Below are 7,851 nucleotides of genomic sequence, written 5' to 3' on the forward strand. Positions count from 1 at the left end.
CCTAATGGCACAAAGTATTTCCAAGTAACTCATATCAAGATTTTTTTTTTTTTTTTTTTTTTTTTTTTTGGTTTTTCGAGACAGGGTTTCTCTGTGTAGCTTTGCGCCTTTCCTGGAACTCTCTTTGGAGACTAGGCTGGCCTCGAACTCACAGAGATCCGCCTGCCTCTGCCTCCCGAGTGCTGGGATTAAAGGCGTGTGCCACCACCGCCTGGCATATCGAGATTCTTGTACCTTGATTTACATACATTTCTACTCTGCTAATAATTTCTATAACACTAAGCACTGAAAGATGAAAAAACTTTGTATAGAATGATGATCTATATTAATTTAAAGGCTTCTTTCAGGCATAAGAACAAAGTGATAGCATTATGGATTTTCATTATAAATTACTTGTGTAATTTTAAAAGTGATTTTTTTTTTTTTTAGGGAAAGATAAAAGTCTTGGCTTTAGCATGTGAGGGAAGGTAAAATAATACTGCGTGTAATCTTTACAGATATGTACTAACATGCGTCCACAATTAGTAACCAGGGGAAATGCACAAGATAAGAACTGAAAACATAGACTATGGTCAGTACATAAAGCTACTGTGTCGTGGGATATGGCACTGAAATTAGATGATCAACAGCTACTGCTTTTCTTTTTCATATGTAAAAAAAGTTTAAGGTAATGTCACTAGAAATCTGACCTGTTCTTTATGCCTAATTAATTGTTACATGTCATGTATCTTGCTTATTGGGATTTTTTGAGTTTCCCACATCAGCAGAATGTAAAAAAAAAAAAAAAAATGTTGTGCATCACTGACTACTTAATGTTACGTGCCAGGAACTATGAAAAGATCGTTAAAGTATTCCTTTATTGTGCTATTTGATGGAATCGAAAGTGCTATGAAATCAGTCCCAAGAAGGGACATGTCACAGTTTGATGGCATTAATATGCAAACAAATGTGAGCCAGAATGTTCTTGGAGCTGACTGAAGCTCTCCTCTCTTCACAGATGGCAGCTACCTCAGCACTTGCAGCTTTGGAAGACTTGTTCCTTAGAGCTTTTCTTTTTGTCATCAATAAAATGAATGATGAAGGGTACACCAAGGTCTGCGATGTCTAGAACCAACTGTCCTTTGTATGATGGTTAATGCAACACCAAACACACACAAACACACACACATACACCTTCACACAAACATAGCTGCAAACATACTCATACAAACACACACACATACACACGTGTCTACCAACATGCAAAGAAAAAGTCACTTTTCACTTGTGTAGATTACTTTACAAAGAACATTTTAGCCAATGTTTTCTTCTGGCAAGGAAAGAAAATCTAATTCATGTCAATTCCACAAAGGTGGACATTTAAAAACCTAAGAAACTGTAATCCATAAAAAGCAGAACAACTTCCACGGAAATACAGGAAACTATTCGTAAAGATTTGAAACTTCTTTTCAAAACACTTTAGTTATTTATAGTTTTAAAAGAAGTATACATTTATTGGGCATATATGCCTGTTCGAGTATATCCATTTAATATATGAATTAAAAACAGTATCTTCACAATTCATGTATATTTTGCCTTCCAACTTTGTGTTTTAAGGGGATTCCTGTGTTTGTAAATGTGTGCATTTCTGTGTCCATTTGTGTTTGTTGTTCTTTTTTCTTTGGCTCTTTTTTTGGTTTGTTTATTTTGTCCTGTTCTGATTTTTAAAATATTATTTGACTTTGTTTTATTGTTATTCTATAGACACCTGTTTGTTTTCTAAGGAGACATAGGAAGAGTGTGAATCCAGATGGTAGAGAGAAAGGAAAGAAGCTGGAATAAGTTTGGAGATAGCAAACTGGAATCAGAATGTATAATCTGGAAAAATATCTATTTTTAATAAAAGCAAAAAAGTCTTAGAAAAAAAAAAGGAAGCCTCAAACAAAAAAGTTAAGTCATGAGGTACATTCTCCTTTGAAAGGGGATCTAGAATCCCAGTTCCTCTCTCAATCTTTGCTTTCTGGTCATCATAAAATTTACATATGAATAATGAATAAATATTTACAGTCTTGGCTCTGGTGGGACAAAGTTTTGAGTGTTGCACATACTGTTGTTCCAAAGTGAGCAAATGCAAAATGATGTCCCACACCCACCTGGGCTCTCTCTGTTTCAAGCTCAGACTCTCCAGACTCAAACCACTGATAACAAGTGACCAGACATAGAGATTTGGAGAGATATGAGACAAACGACCCTTCCCTCCCTTTAAGTTGTTGATTTTGGGTATTTGTCACAGCAACAAACTATAACACAGAGCTAATGTATGCTCATCAAAATTACTCAGTCACCATATCCCTCCACTGCTGATAATGAAAAATATGATTGTGAAGACAACTCACTTGCTTCTTCTGTAATATCAACTTTGAAATTCTATTTATTTTTTACTACTCTGTATAATCATTGAATAATCTCAAAACATTTTCTCGTTGTTTTCTAAATAAATTTAAAAGAAAATTAGATTTAAATTCAGAAAGTCACATTTATCATGCATAAAGTAAAAATACTATCATTTTATTTTATTAATCATTATAGTAACATTGAACAGTTGTTCCTATATGTTTAAATAAAGAATTTCCATGGCCTATTGGGCAACTATGAGCTGCTCAAAATGAACTGTTACAAAAGCATAAAAAAATTTAAATTGTATTTCAATTCATAATGAATTAGCATTTAACTATGTGACAGCCAAAGTTGTGTTTTAAAGTCTTAATTACTATGCTTAAGAGACCCATGAAACAAAAAACGCCTCTAATCTGCAAACCCCTTTCCCTAAGACAGATAGTTCCTGAAATGTTGGAGGCTATTGTTTATTTAAGATAACAATACACTTGTTGTCACTCCCTTCAACAAGTTTGTTTGACCATCAACACTGGTTGTGCTTGATCACATGTGGGCAGGATGCATGCAAGAAAATAAATATGTCAAGATGTACTCTTGCCCCTGATTGGATGTAGGCAGGAGGTATGCAGGTAGGAAGTAGATCAGGATGTTTGCTTGCCCCTGATTGGGCTTCATACAGTGAATTACGGGATTTGCCTTGTGGCACTAGTAGACTTTTCCATCACAATGTTGACACAAATCTTTAGTTCTTCTACAGCTTGGTACAAAGGCTTATCAACAAAATGTGTCCCAAACAGAACAGAATATCAATGTTTGAAGACACTGTAAGGAATTAGAACATTCAGTCATCAATAAAATGTAAATTATGAAAAATAAGTAAATAGACAAGAACAATAAAATGTATGATTTATTGATATTGAAGAAAAGTTTCATTCTTCAATATCAAATTAAATTGACAAATTGACAAATACTTTTAAAAATGATAACAAAAATTTCCAGTTGTAGAGATAGAAATACCCATCCAGGCACAGCAGTCCTTTAGAACACCAAATAGATAAGGTTAAAAAGTAGCTCTTATAATATTATAATTAAAACACTAGATATTAAACTGATAAGAACAGATACTATACTTGATCTTAGTCAAAAGGCCAAGAAGTGATGGGAGGCCTGCCTTCTTGTGGGGGGGAGTAGAGGGTAGGTTGGGGGGAAGGCTGGGGGGGTGGGAGGAGGAAAAACGGGGATCTTGATTGGTGTGTAAAATGAATGGAAAATTTTTCTTAATTATAAAAAAAGAAATTGTTCTTTCTAAGTTCCCTGTTAAGAAACAAAAGGACTAACTCAAAGAGAAACAAAATGGGGAGAAATGAAAAAAAAAATACTAGATATACAAAACAAAAATAAAATGTACATCAAAACTTTGAGAAATAGCAAATCACATATAAAGACAGGATTAAAAGAATAAATGCTGCTTTCTCAATGGGAACTTCAAATGCCAAAGGGTCTTAGAATGTTGTATTTCATGTTTTGAAAGATCACAGCTAGTAGCTAACACTACTACACTAGCAAAAATATCTATCCTAATTAAATGAGGGAAAAGTAAAAGCTTTCCATGATAGATGTAGGTTAAGGGACTTTTTGTAGGTAGAAGTTTCTTTCCCACTTGCCTGTTCCCAAATACCCAGCAGCCGCTTCCCAAATAATTGACTCAGACTTAATATTACTTATAAATGCTCAGCTGGTAGTTCAGGCTTATTACTAACTAGCTTTTACAGTTAAATTAATCCATAATTCTTATCTATGTTTAGTCATGTGGCTTGGCAGCTTTTCTCAATAGGACATTTTCATCTTGCTTCCTCTGCATCTGGCTGGTGACTCCTGACTCCGCCCCTCTTCTTCCCAGAATTCTCCTAGTCTGGTCATTCCACCTATACTTCCTGACTGATTACTGGTCAATCAGCATTTCATTAAAACAATTTGAGTGACAAATCTTACAGTGTACAAGAACATTATCCCACAGCATTTTCCCTGTTTTTGTCCAATTAAAAAGGAAGCTTTTTAACCTTAATATAGTAAAACAAAACCAATTATCAAGCAAGAACCAAAGTAACAATATCCAATCCATTTGCAATTGACAAAATTAGAGAAAATATTTAATTACCCATCTTATCCTGGTGAGTCTAAAGTTTTATATCTAATTTATCTTTAACTATATTTAACTATATATATTTAAACTATAACTATGACTATCTAGTCTTCAACTCCATCAAAAACCCTAGAAGGATGTAATGTTACCTTATGACAGGGACATCAGGCTGCCTGGATAGTCACCCAAAGCCCCTCTGAAACATTGGGGCATCCATCTTTGTCCTATAGGCCTAGCACATCATATCTGACAGACTTGCATGTGAAGCAGGATTTTTGAAAGACTGTCTCACTTTGTCTTGGCAAAGTTCTGCAGTCACTTTCTTTTGTGTCCTGCTTGTTCAATATGGACAGCACACTGTCAGCAGTTGAGGTAAGGGCAGTTTCTTGCCCAGTGGCTAACTTTTGCCATAAGAAAACAAACTCTATATGTCTGAAATATATCCTTGTATACCTAGAAAACTTAACTAACATGACTGTAAGTTTGACTATTATAGATGACTATTAATCTGTATTTCTTAATTATATATTACATTTTTAAATGAGCTGCATAAACATAATACCCTAAACAACAGTAGAAATATACATACAGTATAACAAAGTTAACTTTAAATCTATATTAATAAACCAAAATCCATAATGTAAAATATGTAAGCTAATTAATAGTTGTTTTTTGGATTAAAATGGATTCAATAAACTACCCTTTTATCTTATCATTTCTATATCCTCCCTTTTCTTTTCAGAACTAGATCCTTGAATCTAATCTCCTTTGTTTAGCTTTTTTCCTGACCATTATCCATAACAGCTTATAACCAACTCCCCTAAACAATGACAAATATCCATACTTCATTTTTGGGAATGTGGGCATAGTTCTTTAGACTACTTCTTGCTGACTGGGGGCACTGGTAATCTTATGGGGGACCCTGAGAAAATTTAGGATTATGGTCAAGTCTTGACTGGTGCAGTCTATGAGGCTGGATCATCTCACCCAGCAGCCTTGAACCTGTTCTGGATACAGAACTCAGAAGAAATTGCAGCTGAGATGCTCTGAAATGTTGGATCATCTGGGCCATCTGTTCCCATCCGAGATTTTTCAGGGAGTCTTCCTTGATCAAATCTGACTTTTCTTAATAGAGAATGAAACCAAAGACTCTCATTTCCTGTGGAAGTAAAAGCATAACCTCTTCTTCAAAGTAACATATATTTTGACTTGAATTTTGAATTCAATGCATTTTCAAAATATATAGGTTAGATTAATCCAGCAACAATTATAATCAAATGTCTCTCAGTAGCTGTAGTTCCTTTCTCATCTGTCAAACAATTAAAAGACAATGCAATAACATACAGTATCCAGACTCTGTATTTTCCATCTTTATATGGCATTTTTTATATTACTTTATTCCCTTTTAAGGACTTTATATTTAAAACTATATATTTCTTTTTTATTTGGTCTATACTTCTCTTTGCTCTCCCAAGCCTACATATGTTTTTAAACACACTATAACCCACTTAGAAATTTGTTTTTGTTTTTGTTTCTGTTTTTGAATGTGTCTTATGGCATCTCTCTAGCTTTTTCTGACCACATGAGTATCTAAGCGGCAAAGTGGGCATGGCTAGGACTAAAACTTCAGCTTTGGCAACTGGCTCTGCCCCAATCCTTAGTTCCTTGAGAAGGTAGTCTCATGTCGGAGGCACATTTACTGCCAGCTCTGAAAGCCATGTTTACTGCTCCAACTCTGGAAAGTTTTTTGGGTCTACACTGCCACTGAATAGTATGCCACCCACTGCTCATAAACTCCATTTAAGTGTTTGGTAGAAGGGCCTTTTAGAAGAGCCATGTAGTTTCTGCCGCTAATGCTGTCAGAAACCATCTCTTAAAGGACCTTCTGCTCACTGCCAGCAAACAGAGCTTACTAGGAAAAAGATGGCTACCAAGAAGCTGTGTTTGACTCTGTTTTTTTGTGTGTTTAGAACCCTTTTTTATTTACTTACTTACTTACTTACTTACTTACTTATTTATTTATTTATTTATTTATTTATTTATTTATTTGGTTTTTCGAGACAGGGTTTCTCTGTGTAGCTTTGCGCCTGTCCTGGAACTCACTTGGTAGCCCAGGCTGGCCTCGAACTCACAGAGATCTGCCTGGCTCTGCCTCCCGAGTGCTGGTATTAAAGGCGTGCGCCACCACCGCCCGGCTTAGAACCCTTTTTTAAAAAAAATTATAATTAATTTAATTTTACATATCAGCCACGGATTCCCCTGTCCTCCCTCCTTCCATCCCCCAGCCTTCCTCCCCAACTCACCCCCCCATTCCCTCCTCCTCCAAGGCAAGGTCTTCCCTGGGGATTCAGCTCGGCCTGGTAGATTCAGTTGAGGCAGGTCCAGTCGCCTCTTCCCTACACCAAGGTTGAGCAAAATGTCTCAGCATAGGCCCTAGGTTCCAGAAAGCCAGATGGAGCTCCAGGAGTCCAACCGGTGAGAGAGAGGAGGGATTACATTAGCAAGAGATACTGAGACCATGATTGGAAAAAGCACAGGGACAAATAGCCAAACTAGTGGAGCCCTCATGGAACTAAAACCCTTTTTTAAAACTTTCTTAGGTTTTATGTGGAAATCCTTGCCCTATGTTGGGCACAAATTTGAGTGACATATCTTTACAGTGTACAAGAGAGTTGTCCCATAGAAACTTTTATGAGACAAAAAATATCCTTACAGAAGACACTCAAATCCTACAGAATGGAGAGAACCATGAATGCATGAACTATAGGAAAGGAAAAACAGGTGGGAATAGCAGTTAAAGGTGAATATTAGGAAAATACTAAACACCACAAAATTATCAAAATAATAGGATGAAGTATGCATTCTCTACTAATTAATTGGAATCCTAATGATCTCAAGTCCTCAATCAAAAACAGTCTAGCAGATTGGTTTAGTAGACAGATCTTGGGGCACAATAACAGCTCAGCAGTCAGGAGCACTTGCTGCTTGTGCGTAGGAACCACACATTCAGTTCCTAGCACACATCTGCTTCCTCACCACTGCCTGTAAATCCAGCTCCAGGAGATCCAATGTGACTGGGTAAGACAGTTCAGAGGTCCCTCCACCTTTTATTCTTGCACAGGCAATTCCATATTTAACTAGACTCTGAACTCCTTGATGGAAAATCCCTTGGAAAACTACCCAGCTCTATTTTTAGCAACTCAAGGTCAGGATCTCCTAGCTAACTTAGCTTTTGTTAAAGCTGCCTATTAGTGCAGAACACATCTGCCTCCCTCCCCCACCCCCCCAGCTAACCATTTATCTTTACTGCCTGTTTGTGGACCTACCCCACC

General features: G+C 36.4%; 1 pseudogene; it reads right to left on the minus strand.

The window, feature by feature from the left end:
* Window positions 1-3,442: 3,442 nt before the first annotated feature.
* Window positions 3,443-3,536, minus strand: LOC131913980 (U2 spliceosomal RNA; annotated as a pseudogene).
* Between the last annotated feature and the right edge of the window lie 4,315 nt (window positions 3,537-7,851).

The sequence above is a fragment of the Peromyscus eremicus genome, chromosome 6, assembly GCF_949786415.1.
Source record: "Peromyscus eremicus chromosome 6, PerEre_H2_v1, whole genome shotgun sequence".
Classification (NCBI taxonomy): Eukaryota; Metazoa; Chordata; class Mammalia; order Rodentia; family Cricetidae; genus Peromyscus; species Peromyscus eremicus.